The sequence below is a fragment of the Lissotriton helveticus genome, chromosome 7, assembly GCF_964261635.1.
Source record: "Lissotriton helveticus chromosome 7, aLisHel1.1, whole genome shotgun sequence".
Classification (NCBI taxonomy): domain Eukaryota; kingdom Metazoa; phylum Chordata; class Amphibia; order Caudata; family Salamandridae; genus Lissotriton; species Lissotriton helveticus.
The window spans coordinates 390,684,053-390,701,268 of record NC_136068.1 but is presented as its reverse complement, the minus strand read 5'-3'; the positions used below and the strand labels follow the sequence as shown (position 1 = coordinate 390,701,268).

The 17,216-nt window shown below is 43.8% G+C and overlaps 1 protein-coding gene across 1 annotated transcript in view; it reads left to right on the top strand.

The window, feature by feature from the left end:
• LOC144769100 (uncharacterized) overlaps nucleotides 1–17,216 on the top strand; it is a 72,759-nt gene that overhangs the window by 27,855 nt on the left and 27,688 nt on the right. The window lies entirely within an intron of this gene.

Below are 17,216 nucleotides of genomic sequence, written 5' to 3'. Positions count from 1 at the left end.
ACCCACCACACCAAATGGTGATTAACGTGTATGCGAGAGGTAATGTGGGAGGTAGAATGTCTACGACAATTTCCTTACTCAATAGCTTCCTAGATAAAAATAGAGGCTTAAACAACATGGTTATAGTAGATGATTTCAATACTACGTTCGAGCCCCTCGACTACGAGGATAGCAACCTCAGTGTCGAAGAAGATGAACATTGGGGTATCCCCTCACTGGAGTTGCCACCAGTAAGGAAATGGACAGAGGCCGCCCTTCAGCTTAAAGCATTGAGTTTGGAGAGGGGCGTTAGGGCTGCAAACAGGAGCACATCCTGAGATCATATGGGCTCTCATACCTACTATAACGGACTGAGAAGCAGTTGTATTGATTATATCTTTATAAACCTTGAAAACTGGTCACCTCTTATTGATATGAAGGTATGACCTAGAAATTAAAGTGATCACAACCCGCTCCTGCGAAAGATGTCAGTCTCAGGCCATGCAACAGCACAATCTCAAAACTCTGCAATGGTGACCACTGACGTTATTATGTGTAACGATATGAGGAGGGTCAAATGGTCAAGGATTGTAGAAAATGAAAGTTCACTTGCCCAGATGAAGGACGTAGTAGAGAGCACATTAGTTGACCTCCAAAGGTTTTCTACCCAGGTTGAACTGAATGCTAGTATAACTCAAGTTCACGAGGAGATGTTTGGTAAAACCAGTAATAGGCCCCCCCAAAGCATGATCATTGGTATAATAAGCAATGCAGAGAAGTGTTTAAGAAACTGACTCAAACTATCAGATCTAAAGATCTGGGAAATATCAAAATTAAACGGAAAATGTATAAAAATACACAAGTTTTAGCGAAAAAGACCTGGGTCAGGTCAAGGTGGTTGGAACTTTTGGAGGCCAGCAAAGAGAAAAGCATGCAAAAATTCTGGCAGCTAGTAAAACGTGGCAGAGGAGGAATGGGTCATACTGATTTAAAAAAGCGCTATGATGCAGCCAAGGCTAATGCACTTTTTAGAAAGCAAATGCATTAGCGTTGGATGCATCATAGCTCTTTCTTTATTATTATTTTTAGTCCTGCTGCACAACAGTCATGCTGATATACAGAATAGCTGCAAATCATTGCCAAACTTGGCAATGTCCATTCTGTACAGCACGAACAAAAGGCAATGGCAGAACCTATTAGTTTCAAAGGCACAACCTATTGGCTTTGGCAATGCTTGTTTTCTATTCTTCTTTGTGGCTTTACCCTTACCTTAATTATTTTGGGGTCATATATGAGTACATCATCCAAGTGATTTTTTCTACTTTAACGTTTTCTGTCATTTTTGAAGGACCTCTACAAATCATATTGAAATGCCATTTGATGAAAGAACGCCAAGATCTCTGTATCCTCAATTCACATGCCACAACATAAATCATTCCTCTTTTTGATCTACAACCAATGAATAGTGGCATTTTGACAAGTTCTTAATTCATTATCCTGGCTTGCACACATTCTTTTCTAGTGGTTTATACGAATACTTTATTGGTCCGTGGTGTTGTCTTGAGATATGCCTTAGTGAATGGATTACTGCATTAAGATATTGACTTTAAGCCATGGTAATTTATGTACAAAGGCACTTAATAGTCTTGGATTTTACTAACATATACTCAGTACTCATTAGGTTTATAATAATTGCAGGCCTGGTGGATGGCGATTCCCAAAAACTGTTTTGTTCTGATGATGGTCTGTAACTTTAGAGGGTTTGAGCCGAAACGTCAACCGTTTTGTTGGCTTAAAACTTTTGTTTAGATCCGTGGTACTCGTAGTATGCCCCGCGGCCCAGCAGGCCTTCCTTGGTGGCCCACGGACCTTCAGGTAATGTACCCATGGGGAGGGGGAGAGGGAGAGAGAGGGAGAGAGAGGGAGAGAGAGAGAGAGAGAGGGAGCGAGAGAGAGAGAGAGAGACTGTGAGAGAGAGACAGAGACTGACTGACTGAGAGAGACTGACTAAGAGAGAGAGAGACTGACTGACTAAGAGAGAGAGAAAGTGACTGACTGACTGATAGAGAGAGAAACTGGCTGATAGAGAGAGACTGACTGACTGAGGTAGAGAGAGACTGACTGACTGAGGTAGAGAGACCAACTGACTGAGAGGCTGACAGAGAGAGAGACTGACTGACAGAGAGATTGACAGAGAGAGAGAGAGAGATTGACAGAGAGAGAGAGAGACTGACTGACAGAGAGAGAGAGACACTGACTGGGAGAGAGAGACTGTGACTGGGAGAGAGAGAGACTGACTGACTGGGAGAGACTGTGACTGGGAGAGAGACTGACTGACAGAAAGAGCGTGACTGAGAAAGACTGATTGACTCAGAGAGAGAGAGAGACTGACTGACAGAGAGAGAGGGAGAGAGAGACTGACTGACTCGAGAGACTGACAGAGAGAGAGAGACTGACAGAGAAAGACTGACAGCGAGAGAAAGAGACTGACAGCGAGAGAGAGAGACTGACAGAGAGAGAGACCGACAGAGAGAGAGAGACTGACAGCGAGAGAGAGAGACTAACTAACAGAGAGAGAGAGACTAACAGAGAGAGAGAGACTGACTGACAGAGAGAGAGACTGACTGACAGAGAGAGAGACTGACTGACAGAGAGAGAGTTTGACAGCGAGAGAGACTGACAGAGAGAGAGAGAGAGAGACTGACAGCGAGAGAGAGAGACTGACTAACAGAGAGAGAGACTGACTGACAGAGAGAGAGACTGACTGACAGAGAGAGAGACTGACTAACTGAGACTGATTGACTGACACAGACTGACTGACAGAGAGAGAGACTGACAGAGAGCGACTGACAGAGAGCGACTGACAGAGAGCGACTGACAGAGAGCGACTGACAGACAGCGACTGACAGACAGCGACTGACTGAATTACAGAGAGAGATGACTGACAGAGAGAGACTGACTGATTGTTCGACTCTCTCTGAGAGACTGACTGACAGAGAGAAACTGTCTGACAGAGAGCCTAGAGAGAGACAGAGAGAGACTGGCAGATAGAGAGAGACTGACAGAGAGAGAGAGAGACAGAGAGAAACTGACTGAGAGAGACTGACAGAGAGAGACTGACTAACAGAGAGAGACTGACAGCGAGAGAGAGAGAGACTGACAAAGAGAGAGACCGACAGAGAGAGAGAGACTGACAGAGAGAGACTGACAGCGAGAGAGAGAGACTAACTAACAGAGAGAGAGAGAGACTGACTGACATAGAGAGAGACTGACTGACAGAGAGAGAGAGACTGACTGACAGAGAGAGAGTTTGACAGCGAGAGAGACTGACAGAGAGAGAGAGAGACTGACAGCGAGAGAGAGAGACTGACTGACAGAGAGAGAGAGAGACTGACTGGCAGAGAGAGAGAGAGGCTGAATGACAGAGAGAGACTGACAGAGAGAGAGAGACCAACAGAGAGAGAGCGAGACTGACAGAGAGAGAGAGACCAACAGAGAGAGAGCGAGATTGACAGAGAGAGAGAGACTGACAAAGAGAGAGACCGACAGAGAGAGAGAGACTGACAGAGAGAGACTGACAGCGAGAGAGAGAGACTAACTAACAGAGAGAGAGAGAGACTGACTGACATAGAGAGAGACTGACTGACGGAGAGAGAGAGACTGACTGACAGAGAGAGAGTTTGACAGCGAGAGAGACTGACAGAGAGAGAGAGAGACTGACAGCGAGAGAGAGAGACTGACTGACAGAGAGAGAGAGACTGACTGGCAGAGAGAGAGAGAGGCTGAATGACAGAGAGAGACTGACAGAGAGAGAGAGACCAACAGAGAGAGAGCGAGACTGACAGAGAGAGAGAGACTGACAGAGAGAGAGATAGACTGACTAACAGAGAGAGAGAGACTGACTGACAGAGAGAGAGACTGACTGACAGAGAGAGAGAGAGACTGACAGAGAGAGACTGGCAGAGAGAGACTGACTGACAGAGAGAGACTGACTAACTGAGACTGATTGACTGACAGAGACTGACTGACAGAGACCGACTGACTGAATTACAGAGAGAGATGACTGACAGAGAGAGACTGACTGATAGAGGGAGTCGAACAGAGAGACTGACTGACAGAGAGAAACTGGCTGACAGAGAGCCATAGACAGAGACAGAGAGAGACTGGCAGAGACAGAGAGACTGACAGAGAGAGAGACAGAGAGAAACTGACTGAGAGAGACTGACAGAGAGAGACTGACAGAGAGAGACTGACTGACAGAGAGAGAGAGACTGGCAGAGTGAGACTGACTAAGAGAGAGAGACTGACTGACAGAGAGAGAGACTGACTGACTGGGATAGAGAGACTGACAGAGAGAGAGAGAGACTGACAGAGAGAGAGCGAGACTGACAGAGAGAGAAAGACTGACAGAGCGAGAGAGAGAGACTGACTGACTGGGAGAGGGAGAGAGAGAGAGAGACTGGCTGACAGAGAGAGAGACTGACTGACTGACTGACAGAGGGAGAGACTGGCTGACAGAGAGAGAGAGGCTGGCTGACTGGGAGAGAGAGAGAGAGAGAGACTGGCTGACTGGGAGAGAGAACTGGCTGACTGGGAGAGGGAGAGAGAGACTGGCTGACTGGGAGAGAGACTGACTGGGAGAGAGACTGACTGACAGAAAGACAGAGACTGACAGAGACTGGCTGACTGAGGGAGGGACTGACTGAGAGGGAGGGACTGACTGACAGAGAGAGAGTGACTGTCAGAGAGAGAGAATGACTGACAGAGACTGACTGACTAGGAGACTGACTGACTGACAGAGAGAGACTGACTGGAGATACTGACAGACAGAGAGAGAGAGACTGTGAGTGAATTGGGGTCAAAGTGTGTATGAAGCTATGCAGCCTCTTAAAATTGCTATTGTTCGCTAATATAAATGTATTATCAAAATGTGCTCTTTGTAGTTACATCTGCTTTTGAAATACGGCATTGTCTGTTTTGAAACAGGTTTGATGTTTTTAACTTCAGCCCCACCCCTACTCACGCCACCCCTACCGGTGCGGCCCTCAGTCACAAACCTTACTGTAATATTGTCCCCGGCAGAAAGTTTGTGAGTACCCATGGTTTAGATATATGAAACCCCGAAAGCAACATTCTTGTACCTTCAATTGGCAGTTTTCATGGTAAATCACTAATGGGTTAGTCTTTCTTCACTAACACTGCATTATCCTTTGTTAACTGAAGGAATTACCCCAATTAAAACTCTTGCTTTTAAACTGCTTTGTCTTTTTCTTGTTTTTCAAAAAATTGCGCTAGCAACTGTTTGGGAATTATTTTAAAAGTAATTGCTTTTTGCAGAAATTGTTTAATTTGCATAATTAATAAAATCAGTGTAATTGTGTCAAAACAACAACGTTAACATAATGAATTGCCCTTGTGTATTGAATTGAGCAGCTACAAACCTTTCAATGCTCTTTTTTTTAAAATTGAAGGGTGGTTGTAAAATGCGACTGGCTTGAAAACAATAGGGACCTTACCGACTATGAGTAAATCTGAATAGTCATCTTCTCCTAATGTAATTGTGATCATGTATTAATTGTAATTTGCGATTGGGTGAAAAAGCCTCAGATGCCACCCTTTTACCGCGAAAGAAGCCACAAAAACACACCACCTGAAATCACTCCCTAGATTCTAATGAACAGAACAAAACGTACTCTTTTAACTCGTAAATTGTGGCATTGGGACAAACCGCACAACTGAGAGAAAAGCAACTCCAGATACATTTAGTGAATGCAAACATGCAAACTGCACAGTTTGCAGTTTCCAGAATAGATGTGCCACTTATTTCACATTTCTTTATCTTACTGGTAAATTTTTCATGGTTTTCTTGAGCTGTATCCTCCTCTGTCTGCCACAAGGGGTAAACACACTACGCCACAATAAAGTCCTCAGCGGGAGAGCGCCTTACACAGGGAGACGAGCCGAAGAGGGAAGCTCCTCAGACGGCCTAGGAAGGCTGGACTGGTGGATGGTGCTTCCTGTAGCGGTCTAGTTGCTGCTGAAAGCATGCCGTACCCTGGACCTTCAGCCCGGATGGGCCTCCACACAAAGTATCACTCTCTGGCCAGGCGTGGCCAGAGAGTATAAAATAAAAAGGCGGAAGTCCACCGCCCATACCAGTAGTGAGTTTGTTGTGTCCTGTCTTTGCATGTTTTGCTAGGCTCTGTCCCCAAAACCCCGCTCTAATCGTCCCACTTGCAACGAGAGGTGGGTGACCGACGCCCGCACATAGCAGCAGGCACCCTTGTCGGGGAGTTGGAGCCCGAGGTGCGAATCCCTACACCTTTTTTTTTGTTTAACAATTTTTTATTACGTTTTCAGAAAAAGGTAACATATAATAATCAAATGAACGTATTATGAATAAAATAACAACAATTAATTTGAAGAGAAAATGTGAGCAAAAAATTCAAAAGAAGAGAAAATACAAAGCGGTTGGAAAAGAAGATAGAGAAACAAGAAAGAAAGGGAAGAGGAGAGGTTAAAGGAAAGGGAGTAAGAAAAAAGGAATAAGCAAATGTAGAGGGAAGGAAATAGTAAGAGATTAAGATGTAGGTGTCAGGTACCCCACAAGTTTACCTGTTTCTTGCGGAGAGATCTCGCAGAGGCGACATGAGCTATCGCCCCCGCGCCCACCTTACCCCAACCTGGAACTGATAACCAACTAGGATGAAGATGGAAGCGGGGAAGGTAGTTACAAATGGTAGGATGACGTTGGGAAGGCCAGTAGAGGATGTCCCTCTGTTTGGAGTAACCATGGACACCAGCTGGACAGGGAGACAAGGGAATACTAGTTACAATCAACCCAGTCAAACCTTTCTCGTGGTCAATAAACATACACTCATGCGGATTAATTGATTACCTCATATCAGGGCCTCATTATGTCTGTAGCCATCCTTGAAAAGAACAATAGCACACCTGCGCACATGCACCACAGTAAATCGCCCTCCTGCACCACAGACTAGAAGTCAACAAGCGCTCCTGCGCGAAAGAAAGAATCTAAAAAATAGGTGCTCCAGCGCGGTGTGGAAATGTCAGAAAGAAACACAAGGTAAGCGCTCCTGCGCAATGTGGTACAATGAAAAAGGAAAGACAAACAAGCGCTCCAGCGCAGAGAGGAAGAGCCAAAGGGCAAGTAAAGCAAGTGCTTCCAGCGCTATGAGGCAGAGCCAGAGGGCAGGCATGCAAGCGCTTCCAGCGCTATGAGGCAGAGTCAGAGGGCAGGCATGCAAGCACTTCCAGCGCTAAGAGGCAGAGTCAGGGGGCAGGCAAGCAAGCGCTTCCAGCGCTATGAGGCAGGGTCTGAAGACAGGCAAGCAAACGCTCCAGCGCGCGACAATGGCAGAGAAAAGGCGGGCACAAATACAAAGAGAACCAGGCAGTAGGTGCATGTGTAGAAAGATAGGAAGTGAAAGGTAGCCAAAGTAGGTCGGATTTAATTTTCTGAGAAAGAGTAAGAGAAGAAACAGTAGCTATTCTGGGTTCGTCGCAAACAAAGTTCTACCACATTAATAATGATCATTTAGAACTATCTTTCCAACAGGATAAAATAACTTTCAATGCTATAGCAATAAATAAATCAAACAACAAAGTAATATGATTAGAAACATCAAAACCAGGTGAGGTGGAACCTAGAAAAACATTTTGTAAAGTTAATGGAATATGTCATACATTTAGACCAGATAGATTGCCAAAACTTTAATACATTCGAACATTCATAAAGTTGATGAAGTAAAGTCCCAGTAAATTCAGAACAGGACCAACAAAGGGAAGAGGAAGTGGGGGAAAACTTTGATATATGAACAGGGGTAATAACAGCTCTACTATAAATAAAATAAAGGGATTGAGTAATGCGTGCAGCAACCGAAGTTTTAAAAAGCTTGAGCCATAATTTATCCCAAGAGGAAATTGGGAGAGATATTGATGAGTCAGTTTCCCAAAGTAATTCGACAGGGGATTTAGAGCGTTCAGTAACATTAGATAACAACATCTTAGAAATAAAAGCAGCCTTAGGTTTATGCTCCTGAGAGACCTTATATAATGGTGAAGTGATAAATGGGGAAGTTAAAGGGCAGTTATTGGAAGATAAATAAGACTTCAAAGCTGTTGATAATAAAAGATATTCATTAAAAAATGAGTCAGGTAAATTATATTGAGACTGTAATTCCAGGAAGGGAATGACAGAATTATGTTGGATTAATTGATTAATAAAAATAATTCCCTTTTCCTTCCAATGCTTGTAATAAAATGATTTACATTTATATTTGATACATTTGTTATATCAAATAGTGGAAGACAAAAAACATTGATATGGATCTAATCCATCAGTAAAAATATTACATATTAATTGTCGAGAGTATTTTAAAATAAGATTGTCTGATATGAAAGAACAATTGGACATATATATTATATCGTGAAAAGAAAAATCTCTTAATAGGGAACGCTCAAATACAATCCAACGGGAAATGGGGGTATCGGAAAAGTCATAGCTTAAAGCAAAAACTTGACGAATTAAAAATACAGAATGATAAGATTTTAAATCTGGAAAACGCACACCTCCCTCCATTTTGGGACATTTTAAGTTTCATAAGAGCAATACGGGGAGTGTTTATTATTCCATAAAAATTTGTACAGATAGAATTAATCTGTGAAAAATACGAAGTAGGAATTCGAAAAGTTAACATGGATAATGTATAAAGAACATGGGGAACAATCATCATTTTAATAGTATCTAACCTACCCCACCATGATAGATAAAGGGGAGACCAAGAGAGAAGGAGTGATTGTATTTTTGTAATAAGAACATTAAATGTATAACTAATGGTGGTAGAGGAAAACCAAATACCAAGGTAATAAATTTTTGTAGGACATCAGGTAAAATTAGTATTATTAAACATATATTGATAGCAATGAGAATTTAAGGGTAAGACTTCTGTTTTGGAGAAGTTCAACTTATAACCGGAAATACTAGAATATAGCTGAACTTCCTCCATGAAAGGGGGGAGGGAGAGGTTGGGATCAGACATATATACCAGGATGTCACCAGCATAAGCTGACAATTTGGTTTCAATAGAATTATGTGAAAAAACAGAGATTTCTGAATTAATTTGAATTCGTTCAAGAAAAGGTTTAAGACATAATACAAATAACAGGGGCGATAGGGGATAACCTTGGCGTGTGCCTCTATGCAATGGAAAATATTTAGAAAATGGTTATTGACAAAAATACTAGCACAAGGAAAACAATATAACACTTTAACATAAGAAATAAAATTTGAACCAAAACCAAAGTGTATTGAACATAAATTGCCAATTAATACTGTCGAAGGCCTTTTCAGCATCTAAAGACAATGCCGCAAGAGTTGATTTGTACTTTTTCCCCAAGGAAATAACATTAGCAAACATACGAGCATTATCCGAAGCCAATCTGCCCTTATCAAAACCAGCTTGATCAGTTTTAACCAAAAATGGGATGATATTTTCAAGGCGAGTGGCTAGGATTTTAGCAAATATCTTACAGTCATAATTGATTAAAGAAATAGGGCAACAGTTTTTACATAGAGAGTGATCTTTATCAGGTTTGGGAATAAGGACAATCAAGGCCTCCATTACCGAGCTAGATGCTTTAGAGTCAGCAATGAATGAGTTAAAAAGGGCCAAAAGTTTGGGTGCAAAAATAGAGGAAAAAGTAGAAAAAAACTCATCAGAAAAACCATCGGGACCTGGTGCTTTCGATTTTTTTTTTAGGGATTTGATGGCTTCTGTTATCACTTGAAGAGTAACCTCACTTTCTAGTAATTCAAATTTATCAGGAAGTAAAGGAGGACTAGGGAGGCCCGAAAAAAAGGTATGTAAATTTTGAGCAGAGGGATTTGTATCATCAGATTATAATGATTGATAATATTCATGAAAAGCAGAAGCAATGTCTTCATAAGGGGATGCCAAAATATTAGTGGATTCATTTCGAATAGGGCCTATATTTTTACATTCAGATTTAATTTTTAAGTAATTGGCCAACATCTTACTAGCTTTATTTTGACCACCATGATATTTAGACTTAATTTTAAGAAGAACATTACATGCATCAATCAAGGCAAGTTTGTTAAGAGCAGATTTGGCTTTAATCAATTCATGAAGAGCAGAGGAGGATTTAGAAGAAAAATAGTTATGTTCCAACAGTTTAAGTTGCTGTAATAAAATGTCATACTTGGCTTTAGCAGTTTTCTCCTTTTTTGGTGAGTATGAAATAACAAAGGCATGGAAGAAAGCCTTAAAGGCATCCCAGTTATTAGTAATGCAGGTGTCCAAAGGGTTATTAATGGTAAAATATTAATTAATAAAGGTAGTAGCTTCAGTAACAAAAGCATTGTCTGATAACAAAAAATCATTAGGTTTCAATCGACTACATTTTGAGGGGCTAAGTGAGAGGTTAATGACAGAAAAAACAGGGACATGATCTGAAATAAAAATACATCCAATCTCAGAGGATTGAATGGAATGGAGTAGTGGCCTACTGTAAGAACTGGGACCGCCAGTTCTCCGGGGGGTAGCATGGCTCGAGCAGGAAGGCGGCCAGGGGCTTTTGTGTAAAGCAGCCACTTAACACACACATCCAATAAAACACACAGTGGCGCAATAATGGAGACCACACCAGATGTTGTATTTGAAAAATCAAGATCTTTTATATAGGCTTTCAATTAGAGCGAGGCATTGATAATTCACTAGCATTTCAGATAAGCATTTCATTAAGACATTCCATGTATCACGTGCAGTTTGCATTTCCTGTGAAGAATAAACATTTCGGTAAGGCTTTTCATTAAAACTACAGCCAGCTCATCTATGCAATGAAACTTTAACTGACCCCGCCTGTCGAATCAGACTCTTGGACAGGCAAAGGGGTAATGGTATAAACCTGGAGGATCCTACAAGAAGCGACAATTATAATGCATCTAAGTAGCACATCAAACCTCTCATGGACGCTTTTCCTAGAAAGGAATGAAACATATCAGCAAGTACTTATCAGTCTAACAAAGAACCTCAAAGAACACAGCCTTTAGTCGTTTGTGACAAGCCTTTCTTCTTGTGAATGCGGGTCGGCTGCGACCCAGATCAGAGCATCAAAAGTGTTATGGAAGTCCACCTCTGCAAGAAAATTCAGTACAGTGAAGTGACTCTCCCCCTCATTAAGAGGCTTGTAAACATGGTACACTTTCACTCTTGCAGGCTTGTAAATATGGCTCACGAAGAATAATGCAGGCTTGTAAATATGGCTCACGAAGAATAATGTAGGCTTGTAAATATGGCTCACGAAGAATAATGCAATGAGGCACATTCAGAAAGGGGGCCAACAGGGCCAGTCACAGTTAACCCCGGGGAAGGGGCGACCTCGGGCCTCACTCGGCCTACCGCCCTCCTCCCCAGGGGGTTACCTCTATTCTTCGGCCCTCCGGGGCCCTTGCGTAGTCGATGGTGAGGGAAAGGGGTGTTCGACCCTTCCAGGGCCTCACTCGGCCCAGCGCTGTGCCGGATGGGCTTCGGGCACCAGGTGCCGGGGCCAGAGCGAGATCAGGGGGGAAGGCTCCACCGGGGGCTCTCTGGCTCCACGTCCCCCTCGGAGGGGAGACACGGCTTTCCCCAAGCGCCGGGCCTTGTCAGCGGGGCCCGGTGGGAACAGCCAATGGCGAGGCAGCTTGGGCGGGGGCGCGGCCGATGACGTGGCGGTGCTCCCGCTCACGTGACGGGCTCCAAGTAGGCTTCAGGCCTAGCGCGGCCTGTCAGTTTCAATGCGGCGTCCCTCTCCTGGCACCGAGGGCCGCCGAGGGGGCAAACACGGCGCTGGACACAGCGTAAAAGTGGGCAGCCCCAGGGCGGGCCAGCAGGGCCTCAGTGGCGTCGCGTGGGCGGCGCTGATGCCGCAGTGACGAGGGGGCTTCCCCAGGCGGCCAGGTACAGAGCTTGGCGGCGCTTCTCAGCGCTAGGTGCCGGCAGGGCAGGAAGGCAATTTCGACGATTCCTGACAGGGCAGGCAGGATCTGACACCGTGCTGGGCAGGAGGGCAGATTACAGCGCTCCACAAGTTAGTCAGTCAGATCTGCAGGCAGGATGGGGCAATTTATAGCGCTTGTCATTCAGTTCAGACAGGGGGAGACAGGTAGGCCCAGCTGAAGGCAGGGAATGCGCAGGGCAGCTCAGTCCAGTACCTGGTCTCATGAAGTAGGTTTCTTGGCGCTTGGATGGTTCTGCGTCCTTAGTTGCTTGTTTCTTGAAGTTGAAGAGGGGGGGGATGAATGAGTTGAAGGCTTGAAGAATTTCTCCTCAGTCACTGCAGATGGGCCCTGGGGTTCCCTACCACTGGGCCAGATCAGGGGGCTAGCTTTGGACACCTCACTGAGCTTAAGAGGCAGCACCTAAATCCTGTCACTCCCAGTAGCATAGGTTCCTCACTAGGCCCTCCCGCCTAAAACTCCTGCGTGGGTTCCCCAGGTCAGTGATGCCCCAACTGACTGGAAAAAGTTCCCTCCCTGGCTTATATATGCCCAGGTCAGGTGACCACTCTCTAAGGCGGGAAAAGTCAGGTCCGCCTTCCTTCTAGAAGGTTCCAGGAGCTTCCCCACTCTAACTATGTACAGGGGCTGGGTGGCTGGTGTTCCAACAATGTATGGGGACCCAGCCTGCTCCTGGCAACTAGGGTGCTACACTAAAAAGACCACGGTGCAGTAGCAGGGGCCAGTGGCAGCCATGTTGAAAGTAGAGAGCACCTGCACCCTAACATAGGTTAGCTGTGAAAAGGTGCCCGAAGACCTAAGGGCCAACAAAAAATAGGTGGAAAAAATGAGGCCAGGGCAAAAAAATCACCAGGAAAGACCACCCTAGGGCTGACAGGTCTAACACCTACTGACTAAAATATAATCAATTCTAGAACGAGTATGATGAACATTGGAGAAAAAAGTAAATTCAAGTGTATCAGGGTTACATGTCTTCCAGACATCATATAATGAATGGGAGGCAATGGCAGATTGAAAGGATTTATGAGTTTTATCAGGATTAAATTTGCATTTGGATTGTCTATCTGAGAATGGGCCTAACCATTGATTAAAATCTCCGGCAACAATAATATTTGGAACATCAATAGAGGATAGTATGTCTAATTTACCACTTCTCAAATACCGAATCATACCGATTCGGTATTTAAGAAGTGGTAAATTAGAGGGGGGGGGAATGTAGGTAATTCTGATTCAGTAAATACCGAATCTGTAAGATTCGGTATTTACTGATTCTGTAAATACCGAATCGGTATCCCCCATTGATTCCTATGGGCCTTGAAGCCCATAGGAATCAATGTGGAATACCGAATCGGTATTTACCGATTCGGTAATTACCTATTCTTGCAAGGGTGCAGGGGGTGTCACTTTGACACCCTCTAGCACCCCAATTAGAGGCTTGTGTGCCATGTGGCACACATACATGCCCTAAGGGCATGTCTGTGTGTCACATGGCACAGGTGTGCATGCACAGATGTGCATGCACACCTGGATTCGGTATTTTACCACCCAATTGGATTGGGTGATAAAATACCGACTCTTGAAGGCCTGTGGCACTCTTCAGAGTGCCACCTACATCTCTATTTACCGATTCTGTACATTTACCGATTCGGTAAATGTACAGAATCAGTAAAATTACCGAATCTGTACTTCTGTAGCCCCCTACATAAGAAAACCGTAATACCGGTCGGAAACGGCCGAATTCGGCCGTTTCCGACCGGTATTAGGGCTCCTACATCGGGCCCTTAATGTTATTCCAAAAATCTGGGTCTGGTTTGACAGGGCCATAAATATTCAGTAAAACAAGTTCTTTGTTTTGAATAACAACCTTAGCCATCACCCAGCATCCATCATTATCACATTGCGTAGATAAAATTTGTGCATGAATCGATTTATGAAATAAAATAGCAACACCACCTTTCTGGTTGGAAGCAGGAGAATAAACAAATTGACCCACCCATTGTCTTTTTAATGTAAGTGATTCTACATCATTACAATGCGTTTCTTGAATAAATGAGACATAAGAATTTAATTTAGATAGTTGAGTGAGTACCTTTTGTCTTTTGACGGGGTTTCCAAAACCACAAACATTCCATGTGACAACATTACACATAATGGAGGTAAGGGAGGGCAAGACATGAATGGAGGTGATACACTGCAGGAGAATAATTGGAAACAAAAAAACACTTATTAGGAGAATACAGAAAACAAAATATACAACAACCGTTAATGATAATAGATATAAGCAACAGGAAACAAAATAGAAGAAAAAAGCACACAAAATAATATAATGAAGGATACTTATTTAAACAAAAGAACATTAATTAAAATGCACCAGAACAAAAGAGTAGCAAAACCAGGGGATAATAGAGGAAGAGAGAAAGAGAGAAAAGAAAGAGAGAAGAGAAAAGAAAGAGAGAAGAGAGATATACAAAAAGAGTAAACAGATCAAGGAAAAGAGTCCAGATCTGAAGAGAGAACAGCAACCAGCATAAGAGGAGCATGGTGATGCCAAAAACATCAAACGGTGGATGGAGAGATTAGGTAAGAAAAGGCCTCCTAAAGAAAAAAGAAAAAAACAAGTAAAAGAAAAAAGAAGTGGAGAAAAAATAGTAAAAAGAACAGAATAATGTAGATAATCAAAGTATATTAAATAGGATACAAAGTGAAGGGTGTTAGAAAGGTAAAGAAGGTAAAGAAATAATCGAATAACAGAGCATATAAATCTTTAGAACAATAGATATCAACTTGTTACAAAAGAGAGAAGTTAAGCTTTAGTGTTCATGTTACGAGAAGAGACGTTGTTTAGAAAGAGTCTGAGTTTCTCAGGATCGTCGAATGAGCGAGAGCTTCCCTCATGTGTAATTTTGCAGAGGCAAGGATGGAGAATGACATATTGGATATGTAAGTGTCTCACATGTGGACGAAGAGCCAGGAATTCTTTACAGCGAGCGTTTGTTGCACTGGAGATATCTTGAGCGATGAAGATATTGTGGCCCGACCAAGTAAGACGACGTTTACGTTTTACAGCCTTTAAAACATGCATGAGTTCAGTGAATTCCAGGAAGAGCATTATGAATCCACATGGCTTGTTGGAGTTAGGGTGAATGCGGCCCAGCCGAAGCGCGCGTTGTATATTCAAAGGTGATGATGACTGAAGACCTAAAAGTTCTGGCAGAAATTTCTGCAAAAAAAAAAGATACCATGTCTGACCTTTCAATATTTTCCGGAAGGCCATAAAGACGTAGGTTATTCCTTCTATTACGATTTTTGAGATCTTCTGTGTGGAGTTTCAACTTGTGGATTTCCTGTTCTAATATAGGAATTTTAACAGGGATATCTTGAAGATCTCCCACACGTTGTTCGTGTTCCAGCACCTTTCCCTCCATAACAATCCAGCGGTCTTCTATTTGCTTTAATTTCTCATTTGTAGTGGACATAAAAAGTTGGAGACCACGCACCTCATCTACAATAGAGTCTAGAACTGGGTTTGTGAGGAAGGATAGGAGAAGGTGGGTCATTTTTGTGTCTTTTTGGTTTTGCACCTTTGATGCAGCTTTAGGATGCTCAGTGACCATTGTAGGCTGATGAAGAAGTCGGCGCGTCGTAAATAAAGCAGGACGAAGACGACCCATATGCTTAAAGAAATGCAGGAACAAGAACCACTTCTTAATGTGCTGACCAGAAGGAGTAAGCGTACAAATCACTGGAAAGTAGCCCACAGCACTATATTAAGATAACAGCATCATGTTACGTAGGTTCACTTATTCAAAGATGAAGCATGACATATAATCCCCTGTGTGATGACCAGGAGGAGAAAGCATATAAATAACTGGAAACTGGTAAGCAGCAAACATCTATATATCCCAATGAAAAGCAATGCGTTACCACAAAGTCAGACGCTGAGCAGTATACCTTGTATTTGGAACAGTCATTGAGAAAAATATTTCAGCATAGTTCTGAGAGCCAGCCACTATATGAGGATGTCATCAACATATTTAGCAGGCTCTCTCAAACAAAAATGGGAACATGACAAGAGAATTGTGGCAAAAAGCACTAAAGAGGAAGTGACTAGCACCACAAATGATATTTCCTGAGAGAGACTCCAGAATACAGGCATGGAAGTCTACAAAAAACGACTTTGTTTGTCAGAAAAATGCATGAGGCTTACTTGAGGACACCAGCAGGCATTATGAGCAAAGTCTATGAAGAAATCTCCACATAAGCATTGTAAATCACTTCAGGAGCGCATTTATGTTCAGAAAAACGGAGCGGGAATGCCGTGAAAACAAAATGGCGGCCGTTCGCGATTTGCTGAGACGACAATTACAGCTGCAGTTCAATGGCTCCAGGACGATGTCAGAGGATTCATAAATATTCACCGCCACTTCATTTCGGCGGGACAGGAAGTGTAGGGTCTTTTAGCGCGAATTAGAGACACTTTGATGTGGAAAACGCACCGCGATCGAGCGGAGCTAAATCGGAGCCGCCATCTTGCGTCGGCGTCCGAGCCACGCCTCTCGAATCCCTACACCTCTGTGGCAGCACGTCAGCGAAGGGTAAGTGCGGTTGGAAGACGCCGGATTTGAACCAGCGAGCAGCAGCCTGCAGCCCTGGCACGGTGAGAGCCCCAGCGCCGTCACGCCTCTCAGACAGCAGCGCTGTCTCACTGCTGCCTCAGAGTCTCACCTGGTCCGCTGTCTCCGCGAACGCCACACTCTGCAGCAATGGATAAGTCCTGATGGCCCGATCCCCAGCAGGCCTCCCACGCAGTAGCGCCCGCATGTGTGGACGCCCCCCCTGATGCACCGATCAGCTCCGTGTGCACGGAGAGTGAGCCGGCTGTCCTCTAAACAACATCGAGGCCTGGTCATCGCCCCTGCTGCTCTGGGCATCACGCAGGAGGCACGCTAAGGCATGCAACTTGGAGAAAGGTACTTGTTCTCGTAGCAACAATGCCATTGCACACAAGAGGGGGAAAAAGAAAGACACTGAGCATTGTCCACACAAGGAAAAAAAAGGAAGTCCGAGCTAGGAAAGACAATAACACCCAGGAGGGGATGAGCAAACCAAGGCAAGACTCAGATAAGGGGATAGAAGGAGTGTTACATCGCCATACAGTTCAGCATAATGTGAAAAGCAGATGAATGACAAGGGGGCC